Genomic DNA, 13,293 nt, shown 5'->3' with positions numbered 1-13,293 from the left:
ATCTTCTTACTATGGAAAGCTTGTCCGTCTGCTTCCCTTCAATACGACTTAATCCAAACATTCAGATGTTTTACTAATAAACTCTCTGCCTGTAGGTGCTAATCTGCATCTAACAGTGTGCATGATTTTAGTAAATGTAAATTACTGTATTTCAAACCAAGAATATTGTATTATATTTAAATGAAATGTATAATAAACATATTCACTTCCCTTTAAAGTTACAGTCATGTCTGAACATGTTTTATTTGTTTTTTCTACATCAGTCTCTTCTTTGACAATCAGGATAATCTTGAATAATTCACTTTACGCATACATTTTAAAGTATTACAGTAAATAAGTAGTAAATCTTATCAGTGGCAACCCTAATCTTGGCTGATTTTAATAGTTGATTAGCAATGCATTTTAATGCTTGCATGTCATTAGACTATTGAACATTAACATAGAGGGAGGCAGCGTGGATAAAAAGGAAGCATGTCTTAAATCACACCCTTCATGACAGTTGGAATACTTTTTATCTCCAGCCCAGCTTTAAATCTGCCAACCAGCGCGAAGCAGGACAAGAAAAATATCTTCGTCGTCCTGCGGAGACGTTTGCTTTTCTTTCGGAGGCTCTAGAGCTCCTTTATAACTGATAAGATGACTGCATTCCTCCTGAGCGCGCGCGGGCCGGCCGTGCTGCTGACCCCACCTGACACTGCCCAGTCCCAAGAGGCTCCGCGACCCGTCAGAGCTTCTTATCTGCCTCCCATCTCCCTGTGGAAAACATTCACCCGGCTGAAGAGAGCAGAGATACGCTGCAGCAGGCAGGGTGTTCTCTGACTGTACTCCACACTTTGCCTCTGATAACTGCATTTATGGCTGTGCTGTGAGTAATGTCAGACACTTTGTCAGGATTATAAAAAGAGCTGCTGGGTTGTTTTAAATGGTTTTTTTCTTTCTTGGATTTGGCTTTTTAAGCATGTTTTTCGTAAAAAATAAAATAAGAGTTAACTTGAATCTGTAGATGTAGATAATTGTAGAATATTTGCTTTCCATCTTTCTTTGGGGAAAACAAATGTACCTGTCTCAAAATTAAAACAAATCTCATTTTGGTTCATAAAGTGACTTCATTAAAATCAAACAGCTAATAGAAATGTTTGTGTCAGGTTTGAGCCTCTGAGTCCTGCTGTGCGTCAGGATGAGCTGACAGCTGATGATGACTCCGGCCTTCATCAAAACCAACAGCACAGCCTCAAATCTGCAGATGACAGCTGCGTGTCGGCATCAACTTCACGTCAGTATGCTTGTCAGAGTATAAACGTACCTCAAAGTGACATATTAGTAACTTTTATTAAGTCTGAATAAAAAGAACTCCTAAACAGAAAACATGCAGATGTACTTGGTTTCATACTTTAAAAGATTTTAAAATATTTTTGCAAAAGTTTGCTAAAGAACTCAACCTCACACAGTATAATCCTGCAGAGCATAGAGACAAAACCTGCTTCTTTTTATAATGACAACAAGAATGAATCTCAAATGCAATATGTCGATGGAATTTATCCAAGAGAACAGGAAACGAAGCAAGGTGTTGGATCTGACGCCTTAGTTTTGGACACGCGCTCATGCTGGTGGCTTGTCTTGGGAACAGTAACAAGAAGGAGGCGTCAGCTCTGAGTCCAGTTGGCCATCGCAGCGATTCCAGGTTAACAGAGGATAGAAACGAAGTTACTTAGTCCCGTTGTAAACCCCAGATTAACATGGTCTTATTCAGCATGAATTGGCTCACACAAGCTGTGGCGGCAGAGCTAAGAGTGACTTAGCGAGGCTTAGGCTAGCTCGTTCTGTGTCTGGGATGGGATGGAAAGTCTCCTGTGGGAAGATGGGAGAACAGCAGAACAATGTTTAAGCCGGTAATTTCAGGAAGCCGTAGGATCAAAGAAATTAAGACTCTGAAGTCCTTCATTTATACAATCTGAAGAGCAAGAGATACCTCCCCTGTGACAGTGTTCATATCTAACATGAAGCCAATGAAGCAACCTATGCAACTGGGCCTTAACAGACTCTCTCAGTGGGTTTTGTTTATTTCATGAAGAAATGAATCATAACTAACACCAGATAATAAAATGTGGACACAAACATCTTTGCAAATCCTCAGCTGTACAATTTTCCTCTTGATTTTCTTTACAAAAAAAAACAACTTTCTGTAATAAGTTGATTTATTTATTTCTGCAGCCTGTAGAAACGCCCAGGTACCAGATCCTAACTGCTCCCTGTGCAGGTACAAACCAAAATCCAAATACTTTACATTTAATGTTAATTATTTCAACCTGATTTGTTTTAAGTTTGGCCTTCAAACCAACAAATATTTATTTTTACCTGAATATTTGTAGTTTAGTTTTAAAAAAGCACTTAAAATCATTAAACGTGTTATTTTTGATTACTTGGAGATGTTGCAGTACTCTTGTACAATCTTATACTTTTTAGTCTCAAAATGATCCCAGCTTTTCAAGCAAAGGCTAATTTATACTGCTGCTGTGTTTGCATAACATGATTTACGCACAAATCTATGATTTTGGACGCAGAGAGTGATATGATGCACTAATAAAACCGAGGTGAAACACAAACAGCAAAATGAAACCGGTAATAGTTTCTGGTCAGAGTAAATAAAATGTATCTAATGTGAAAATCTGACAATTTTACACAGATTCACAGTACAGATTGTTAACAGGAAACATGAAAACAGTTTCAAGGCTCATAAACAGTTACTGTATTAAAGTCCAGGCTTTTCAGGAAGGTTCTGTTGGAGGCTTCTGAGTAGTTACTATCTTACCTGCAGCGGCTAACGCTCCTGGTGTCAACATTTAGTGTAAATCCAGGTGAGTCAGATTCTGGAGGCTGAAGCTAAAGGCTGGAAGAGACGTTAGCATCTTGAAACCACTTTTCAGATTTTCTCTGGTTGGTTTTGTAGCTTCAGCCTCCCAGTAAAACCACAGTGGATTTTTACTAAACGTCAATCAAAACAAAACTTTTACCTTCGAAATGTCTAAACTATGAATTAGTTAGCCTGCCTAGCTAACCAGGCAGCACAGGTTTACCAGTTACAACTAAATGTAAGGGACATGCTACATTTAGTTGGAGTTACATTAAAAACAGGATTACCTTAATTGGGCTTGCAATCAGAAATATATAAAGAAAAACAATTTATTTTATTTTCCTTGTAAATGATGGAAAAGTGTTGTTTGGGTCACCTGATCTGGACAGTGCAGCAGCAGGTTGGGGAGGGGCAGCACAGTGTTACTCGTTGTGTAACTACAGCAAACTCCAGTCAGTCTGACGCTTTGCATGGCTTCTCATCAAATAGGAGCAGCATGATGCAAGTTTTAGCAGTTAGGAAACAGAAACCAGACCTGGTGTAATTATAATCAAACAGGATTATCTATAAATCCTGTTTGGTTTATAAAGATCAAACACACCTTTATAAAATATACCAACAATAATTTTCCAGTGGCTTAAAGCCTTCTGTTGAGATGCCACAAAAGTCGCTGATGTCATTGGGGTTTTCTCGTTTTCCAATAATAAAATGCAATAACAAAGTGCGGCCCCTCCCTTACCTATTGCTGCACACTGTCAAAAAGCCGACTCCTCAAAGGCTCCTACATTTTTCCGACCTTAAAAAATTGAAAATTTGACTGTTTGAAAATATTTGTGAAAAGCCGGCCTGTTGTGAAAAGTGGAGCAGCCCCACCCACTCCTTATTTTAAGATTAGGCTCTGAGCTCCTCTAGAAGGAGCACAATTATAAAAAACAGTACAATATTAAATGGACTAAACCTTTAAAAATTACAGCTTAATTCAATGAGTGTTCATTCTATATTTTTGCTACAGTAAATGTATGTGAATTCAATCTAAATCAACGGTCAGCTTAAAATAGTTTTATATTTTTACACAACCTTATTATTGCCAATGATTTTCATATCATGATGAACTGCCCACAATTTATCTTCATCAACAGTCAACTGACCGTAAAAACGTTGCAAAACGTCTGCATGAGACTCAGGTGAAGATAAGCCTGGAGCTCAGCATGAGGCGACCGGATTCAGGAGGAATTTAATAAGAATGATGAAAAACAGACATGAGCAAAAATAGATACAAAAGGCTTCAGCTGAGAGACATTAAAGTTGGACGGTGTTGGTTTTCTTTGCTAACTAAGGAAGTCAGCAGAGAAAGTTTCGTTTCTTTGTAGCTGCAGTTCGGTCTCATCAGATCCATAACAGCTGATCGCTGCTTGTAACCCAGAGGAGATTTATCAGTGTTTTCAAACGGACTTCAAGCAGTACTTATAAAAACTCTCTACAAAACTGCACATCAGAGCTATATTTGTGTTGTTTTATTTTATTCAAGCAGATTTTATTTTTTTCTGTCTTCATCTCTTTAAAGTCAGTACAGATTAAACTTCTGATTGTTTGATATTCTCAAATCTTGTTTCAAATGCTGTTTATTTTTAAACATATAAAAATAAACAGCATTTGATCATATAACAAAAATAATGAACTTATAAATGCTACATGTCTATCAAATAACCAAACAGCTGAACTATTTGTGGGATATTATTTATTTTTGGCTTTTTCTAGACATTTAAAACTCCTCACTCCAGTTTTAAGCGGTTTCTTTGTGTTGTGGTCGCCATCTGCTGGCCATATGTTGTAACTACAACAGGCAGGCACGCAGTCTTTACAGTAGGAGTGTGGAGTGAAGGAAACAGTCATGATGAAACACCTTTGTCTACCTCTGAACAGAGATCAGGACCTTTGAGACAGAGACGCTGCTGATCCCTGCAGGCACTTTCCTCAACCTTAAATCTGCTCCAAGCATTGATTTGTACAGCCAAGCTCCTCTCCTCTCAACCAGGATCTGATTTTTTTTCACCACTCCTACACACTTTGTGGCTAGCGGCCATTTTGTACATGGAGATTTGCCTATTTGCAGCCTGCGTCTGGTTCCACAAACTTCAAAGTTTGCAGAGACGGGCGAGGCCACCAGTGAAGCCTGTGAACATTTCTTCACAACAGCCTGTTGAAGGATGGGATTTCTACCTCTGACTCACTGAGACAAAGTCCGGCGCCACTTTCAAAGCTCGTCAGAGCACGGGGCCCCGAGGCAAAGCTTATTGTCCACAAATTGATCCAGCCCCCTTGGTTTTGTTTATTTAAATGAGACTCTTAGACCCTCGGGTGTTTGTTGAGGAAAAGTCAGAAATGCCAAATATCTTTTTTTTTCATCTTCATCCTCTTTCGTCTTGCCTTTCTTCTTTTCTTTCGTAGGCTCTCGGCTTGGTGAGCCAAAAATCCTTGGTAAACATCCCGGTCCGGCAGCTTTGTAGCACTGAGCCGGTCTCTCCCTCAGCTCCCCCGCCTGCTCTGGGATGGTTGGTGTTCAGCGGTTTCACTAACCTAATGTGAATTTATAGTCCATGTCTCATCTGATGTCTAAACAATCCCAGACGCATCACACATAATCACAGAAATAACAATAAAAACTTTAAATATCACAATGGTTTCTTAGACTGTGATGAACACAGTGGTCACGTGTTTACAGGAAGGGGAGTTACTTGTTGCAGACCATCATATGACCCAATCAAAAATACATTTGTCCAATATACAGACTTTATATTTATGTCTAAAGGTTTGTAATACAGGCTTATGAGATGGATGAACTCAGATTCACTTTATTTACACAAATATTTCAGTCTAACATGATCACATTATGCTAATTTAAAACATAAAACTATTCCCACTGTTTTTAAAGTGACAGAATGCTGATTAATGATAATTTACTTTGGGCAAAATGAGGGAGAATTAACACCAGCTGCAGTTGGTGTTGCATTGTAAATGCTTATTGGACAGAATATTATTATTTTTTTACGGTTAGCTGGTCAGTTAATCAGGCCGTCGGTTCAGGCAGCCTGACTCTAAAACAGCATTGTGTTTGTAAGATTGATGAAAGATGGTAGCAGCTACAAATATTACTGAGAGAAGCAACAAGTGGGGGAGGGGCATTTCTGCATTTCTATGCTTTGGAAGCGTCTATTCACCCAAATTCTCCCTCTGGATTTTATTAACAAAACCTGAAACCATAGCAACAAATTAAAACTGTGGCTGCCACACAATTCTTATTATTTGGTTAGAAATGTTGAATCTTGAATTAAATCTATAAGAGACTAAAATGACTAGAAGTAGAAGCCATATTTGAATAAATATATTAGGAAGTTATTTGATGTGTATTGTAGTCAGTGGCGTGCCCAGATATTTAGGGGTCGGATGCTTCAGTGGGAAAAAGGGCAGCTTGTAACGTTGTGTTACAGGCACAGCTGTAACACAACGTCTATATTTCAAATCATTGATCATTTATTAGGCCACACACAATACACTGTAAAAAAAAAAAAAACAGATTTCAGCAGGACACTTTTTTAGTCCAAAGGAAAACAGGCACTAACGTCTCCTGGTATCCAACTAAATGAATAAATGAATGATCCTGATTTATAAATCTCTACTCGGTTTGGCTCCAGCATATTTAAACTCTCTTTTACATAGATCTGTTCATTCCAATTCTTTATGCTCCAAAAACATTTTTCTTTTGCGTTTTCCACGTTGCCGAAAAGTAAAGCAAGCTTTCAGTGTGATGCTCCTTCAGCCTGGAATCAGCTCCAGTCTGAACTCAAGATGTCAGAATTGATTTCATTGGACTTATTTCGAGTGATTCTTAAAAACAGGCAACGAGATTCTTTTCAACAGTGTCACTGTTTTTAAGTTGTTTTATACTGTTTTATACTTATGTATATGTATTAATCAATTGTGTTTTGTAACCAGGTTGCTGTGCACTGCAGACTTCTGCCCAGGTCCCCCTTGAAAATGAGATCTGGATCTCAATGGGGTTTACCTGGTTAAATAAAGGAAAAATAAAAAAAATAAAAATAAATAAAAGATTTTTAGTTTGTTTTTATGTTCATTAATAATAACACACCTATTCTGTACAATAAAATAAGGAAAGTAAAGCATAAATATTAAGTAGGAATTGTATCCATCAGCATTTGAGATGATTTTACTGCGGGTGCATCACCTGTGGTTGTCGCCCTCGTTACCAAAACACTGCAGGTCCTGATGGGCGGCCATGTTTTTTTTCTGTTTGAATTGAGGCGCCATCCATGGCTGCTCCCATCACTGTGTCCCACTGAGGACACAGCAAGGATTTATGTTGTTGGACTTTTTTAAGGCGCTTGAATGGATGACTCAGAGAAGAAAAGAGGCTTTTTATGAAACCTCTTTGATTTGACTGTTGAGCCCTATAAAAGGTTTTGGAGTTTAATGGGAAGCCATTGTTGATGATGAAGTAAAATGAAGCAGTAATTTAGTGCCAGTGTGACTTTCTTCTCCTCAGCTATTTGTTGTTAAAATGCTGCTTCTTGTAGAAAAGGCTCCACAGTCCAGACAGGCGATGAACAGCAGCGGCTGTGTGTTTGCAGCAGTCATGCTAATGTTAGAAGCTGCAGGTATGCAGACATCAGATCTCAGCTCTTCGAAGCTGCATGTGCTGTAAATCTTCATCAAGAAATGCTGGGAGTCTGAGTGGGTGGGTCTCATACCCATAAATAATATTGGTGGAGTTCTCGATAACTTTGCTTCATGCTATGAGAACCGGCCCTGCAATGCAAACTTAGCTAACGGTAGCTATTCATCAGGAGTGACTGTCACAGCCTGTCACAGGTATGCTTTAGAGCTGTTTCTGCAGACTGGATTTACACACAGGAAGAAATGTTTCCTCCCTCTGATTCAGCCAGAGGTCGTGTCCTCCTGCTTCTTCTTTATACAATAAAACACACAGGGAGTCAGGATAATAATGAGCGCTCACATCCCTCTGTTGTCTCAATTTACTTCCTGTCTCTCTGTTTATGCAAGCAGTGTCGACTAATATCATTAGGGCTCCATGTCTTTGCTGCAAAGCTGCAGCTAGAAACGTGTCACCGGCTCATTTTCCTGCTTCAATAACACACTCGTCACTCCATCACATCCCACTCAAGCAGAGAAGTTCTGCGTATTAATTAGAGGCTATAAATTACAAGCAGCCGCTATCAGGTTTTTCTCTGCCCAGACAATCGGCATTTACTCATCCGTCTTCCTGTTTAAACTATCTGCTGGAGAATCACAAAGCCCCGCTGCTTATTTTCCAACGATTAGCTGTACATCAGCATTACCACCTCAAATCCAGCAGTTTCACATCCAGCATTAAATAGGATGAATATTGATCTGCTAAAGAGGATTTATTTATTTCATGCTCTATCCAAAGATCAACTGCTACCAGCTTTGGACGGATCTGCGAAGGTCTTACCGAATAAAGCTACTGCATACATGACTTTGGACTTGACATTTTAGGCCTGGAAGAAGACCAAACAGTAAATTCACTGCAATAATCCCAGATAAATGGGATGATCACTACGAAAGCTTAGATAGTTAAGTGGCCTACGCTTAAGTCCAGGAACGATAAAAACACAACTGGAAGGAGATCCTCCACGTCGAAGGCGTGGTCCTGAGGAGGGAAGACTCCCACCTGGTTGCTGAGAGGCAGAGTCGTCTTACAGAGCCGGGTCAGGGGAAATGGCATCTGTAAAAATAACCCCCAATGGGTCTACGTACCTGCACATTAATCTTTCTCCTGCATCATCGAGCTGTTTATTCCAACATCACATTCTACATGTTTTATTCAATTAAACATGATTGGAATTTAGGTTTAAGACAAATTATGGGATTCAGAAGTAATTTTATCTAAAGGTTGGACCATCTGCTTTCTGATGTGCAAATAAGCTTCAAAAAAGCTTGAAAGAATTATCAGCAAATAAATATTTCTTATATACCAGAACCCTGTGACTTACAGTACAGAATGCATGACAACATGGCTGGGCTTCATAGGATGTGAATCTTGTTTTGTCAAGCAAACCCAAAACAAACTCACACATAATTTGACTCCAGGTCTGGCCCGACCCGGCTCGCCTAGGTATCAGAGGATCTGAGAGCGGTGCAGCTGCCAGAAGCCCAGAGACGCAGGGAAACGAGCGAAGAGGCCCGCAGCAGAGGCAGGAGGACTGGAGAGGAGTCCATCTGGTCAGATGGGCTGCAGGGTCACATGGCAGAGTCACCAACAGGATGGTGGCAGCTGCTCCGTGTCGCTGCTGTCAGGAGTCGGCACCGAAACGGCAGCTGATCCAGTCCTGAGTGGAGCTTTAGCAACTGGAAAATGAATGATTTCAGGTTATTAAGTCACTTTGGCTTCAGAATACATACATATTTACCATTACCTACTATTACATATACCTCATATAACATAATTTACTCAGTATCTACACCTTTCTTTTAGTTTAAATGTTGCTCTCTTTGTATTCCTTATGGTTTTTAGCACCTTGTGGAGAAATGAAATAGCCAGAGTCACCAGTAGATGGCGTCTGATCCCCGCTTTAGATGCCTGACCGCCGCCGTCACTTTTTCTGCAGCTCAATTCTTTTTATTTGCCTTCATAACGATACATTTCTGTAAGAGTTAAAAAATAAATTAACTATATATGTAAATAATGACCAGGAAAGGGTTTTTTTGTTTAAAGAAGATAAATATTGCATTTATTCCTGACTGATTAATATTTTTGTCCTGCAAGTTTATCTGCTTTAAGACATTTTCTTAAAGCTTTAAATTAAACCCAGCACATTTATGACCCGCTTAAAAATCACGTTTTCTTAAAAAATAAAAATAGCCCTCCAAAAATAGAATAAAAAATTATATTATAAAAGGAACCAAAAATAACTTAAGCTTAATGTCAAACGCTTTGAAATAATCTTTCATATCACAGCTTGGCTCATTTGTCTTGGACCCATCAAATTAAAGCAGGTATTACAGGAGCAAACAGCTCTAATTGAGATGTATTTGATTGTCGCCTTCAGAGCCGGCCCCATCTCCCCAGATTTAACATATGGGTGAGTGAGGCCATAAATTTTCAACGCTGCAGGACGTTGTCTTTTTTTTACGTCCTGTGATCCATCGCTCAGGCGTGCCAGAAAAGTGTCAGGGCCCTCAGCGAGCAAGAAGAAAACGTGCCGTGGCAAAGAAGCCTGCGCTGGCTGGGAGCGGAGACCCGCGGCCAGTTCTCCTGGGGAGGAATGTCTTCTGGTGGTGCTGCTCTGCAGATCACTCACACTTCAAAAGATGCTCTCAGCTTATTCCACTATTTATGTTCGACACAATAGGCTTTTGGAAAGATTTTATTTCAGCACATACTCATTTTCTGACATTTGATTAAGATGGAGATATTTGAGAATCGATTTGTCCAGCAAACATATTGTTAAGTAAGAAATGTGCATTTTGTTGTCTTTAAACATTTGTTTTGCTTTTTCTAGACTTTAGCTGGATTAATCTGTGGCTGCAGGTGTTTAGATACACGGGGAATTTAAACAAATATACCGAACAACAAATGTGGTGAAAATAAGAATCTTTTGATTTGGTATTTCTGAGAATTAAGTCAGAGATTTTCTCACTTTTCCCTGAGAAAATCTCCAAGTTCCAGATGAGCGGATTTCAAGACCAAAAACCAAAGACCACACAAGCAGGCAGCTGGTCGCGGCCATGCAATCAGCTTAACAGCAGGACAACAAAAGAGCAGCCACGCCTTAGATAGAGGTGCTTAACCTCCAAGCATGCTAAGTGCCCCGCGCTCCATTACCACTTAATAGGCCTAATCAGTTTTGGCCCAGATTAGATTTTGAATCTATTGCCACCAAAGCACAGTGGCATATTAAATTAGTGAGTTCATTAGACTGAGCTGAGTCATGTTGTTTAGATGGCTGTTCGTTGGAATAATGGCTGTTATCTGCAGTGGTGAAAACACATCATCTGCATGACGGCCCTGCCACTGTCAGGGAGGATTACAGGCTGCTGAAGCCAAGTTTTCACCACAATTAGGGGACAGACTGAGTGAGACCCACATTTTAGATAATAATTATATTATAGTGCTTAAATATTTTAATGTGTTTATGTAAGACAGGATACTCAGACTATATTTAAATAGAGGATCTTTTAACGTACAAAAAGTAAGCAGAAGTAGAAAATGACAGCTGAATATTTGATGTAAAAGATTCCAGCCTGTTGAAATTACACATTCACTAATATTCCCTTAAACAGCAAATGAGAGGTTTTTACAGCCAAAACTCAGCTTCAAATCAGACAAATTATGACCTGAAAATCGCCATATAATTCTGTTTCAAAATAAATGTATGTCATCAGCAGGGGAGCGGCACAAAGCAGCCGCTCTGACTGACTGGAGCTGGAGTCCCTGAGCCGACTCGTGTTAAATCACATTCTGTGCTTTTCCTCATCCACTCGTACAAAGAAAGTCAAATCCCATTTGTTTAGCTTTTGAGCTAAAAAGCATTTGTGATTTTATCTTTTACCATTTGTATGATACAGATAATTGATAAATATTTTCAACCAGAGATATTTGAATCAATTTGTTTTTTAATTACTGAAGATTTCTCATCCACCCTTTCTTGGAGGAAATTAGAAACAGAGCTGAGCAATAATTACTGCTCACAGCTCTAACATTAAATTAAATGCTTCAAATCGGATGAAGGAAAATGTCAACTCAAATAATCACAAGGCTGAAATTACATTTTCCTTTACACTTAGCAAACAGAGGTCATTAGACGTAGTTAAACAGATACTCTGCAGAAAACCGGATGTAAGCTGAAGACTTGTGAACATAACGCTGAACACATCACAAGATGGCAGTCAATTGACCAGGCAGAGAGGGAGCATTGACATGGGTGAGCAGTGCATGAATGTTTTCACGACAAATAAAAACACTGCACAGGTGAAATTCACTGCACAGACCAATTTCAGGCCCCCAGCGCCAGCGTGAGAAATCAATATGAGGCAATGAAGCACATTGGGACGGGGATCAATATCTGAAGATACAATCATATCTTACTTCTTGACACTCGCTGAACGGCACACCACGCGAGGGAGGGCGAGCGCCGGGTGATGAAATGAAAAACAACCCGGAAAATAAGGATTTGACTCTGGGAATGAGTTATTTTATTCAAGAAAATATGAGGGAGGTTAGCAGAGCTGCTCACTCCGGAGGTGTTACTGACATTTATGTTTTGTTGCAACAGTAAAATGTCCTCAACTAAAGATGCTTTATTTGAGATAATTTTACGTTTAAACATGTAAAATTATCTGAATATTGAGATTTAGTTTGCAAAAACAAAGATTTTGCTTTTACCAGATGCTTTTCAAATCTTTTTGCACAACTTGTTTTAATTTAGAAACATGTACACACCGCTATGCAGCTTGAAAAATAACCAACTGTTTTTTAGTCAACTATAATAATTCTCTGGACTTCAATTTTTACAGTAAAAACACTTTTTGTGAATTTCTCTCATGAGATTTCTTGAACTTTTCAATAAAAATAGCAGCTTATCTCCACAGCGCTCTGCAGGAAACTCCCGGCTGCAGTCTGCAGGGATTGTGTGTGTGTATGAGCCGTGTGTGTGTGTGTGTGTGTGTGAGCTGTGTGTGTGCGTGTGTGTGTAGGTGTGTGTGAGCCGTATACATCAGGAAAGTTCAGTCAGCTCCATCCTGTGTTTTAACAACAGCCACAGCGACTATAAATGCTGCTTCAGCAACAAATAAACTGACTTTAAAAAGTTTTAAACTCTTGAAAAGTGAAGTGGGTTTGAATGTTTGGAAGTTCAGTCGACAGAAACATGAAGTCTGGATACTGGCAAAGTTTATATTACTGAATGTAAAAATGAACCATGTTGTCTGGAACACCTTCTTCTAAACAGTTGCTTTTTTAAACTTTTACCATCAAACCAGACCAACGTCTGATTGGTTAACTCTGTGCCTGCATGCCAGACGTATTTAATGTGGTTGGTGGTCAAATTTCAACAGAACCTGACAGCCTTGAAATAACAAAAGTGAGTTTAACAGCTTACAGCCCAACTTCTGAAATGGAAAATATAAATAATAGATGAAAAATTCTGCATTATTTCAGACCTTTTTCAGGTCTAAGCCTGTTCTGTTTAAAACACATGTAGCTGTTGTGAAAGCTAATACGCTAAATGCAGTAAATTCATGCCAATTCACAGAAAAGTAGATACAGATGATCTATTATTCAGTAGAAAAACAACACAAAATTCAGCTAGAATAACTCCAAACTATTTGCAGAAAATGTGCCTATTTGTGAATGTTTTTGTAGAGCATGTCTAAAATATTATATA

At 39.1% G+C, this 13,293-nt stretch overlaps 1 long non-coding RNA gene across 1 annotated transcript in view; it reads right to left on the bottom strand.

Moving 5' to 3' along the window:
- Nucleotides 1-1,350: 1,350 nt before the first annotated feature.
- Nucleotides 1,351-13,293, bottom strand: part of LOC108166610 (uncharacterized) — a 22,607-nt gene continuing 10,664 nt past the window's right edge. The window contains exons 2-3 of the long non-coding RNA XR_001776968.1: nucleotides 8,982-9,256; nucleotides 1,351-1,848 (exon numbers count right to left, since the gene is read on the bottom strand). This is a non-coding gene — a long non-coding RNA (uncharacterized LOC108166610). The remainder of the gene's footprint in view (nucleotides 1,849-8,981; nucleotides 9,257-13,293) is intronic.

Source organism: Poecilia reticulata, linkage group LG10 (genome assembly GCF_000633615.1).
Source record: "Poecilia reticulata strain Guanapo linkage group LG10, Guppy_female_1.0+MT, whole genome shotgun sequence".
Taxonomy (NCBI): Eukaryota; Metazoa; Chordata; class Actinopteri; order Cyprinodontiformes; family Poeciliidae; genus Poecilia; species Poecilia reticulata.
The sequence above is the reverse complement of the archived record's forward strand: the minus strand, read 5'-3'. Positions and strand labels throughout refer to the sequence as shown.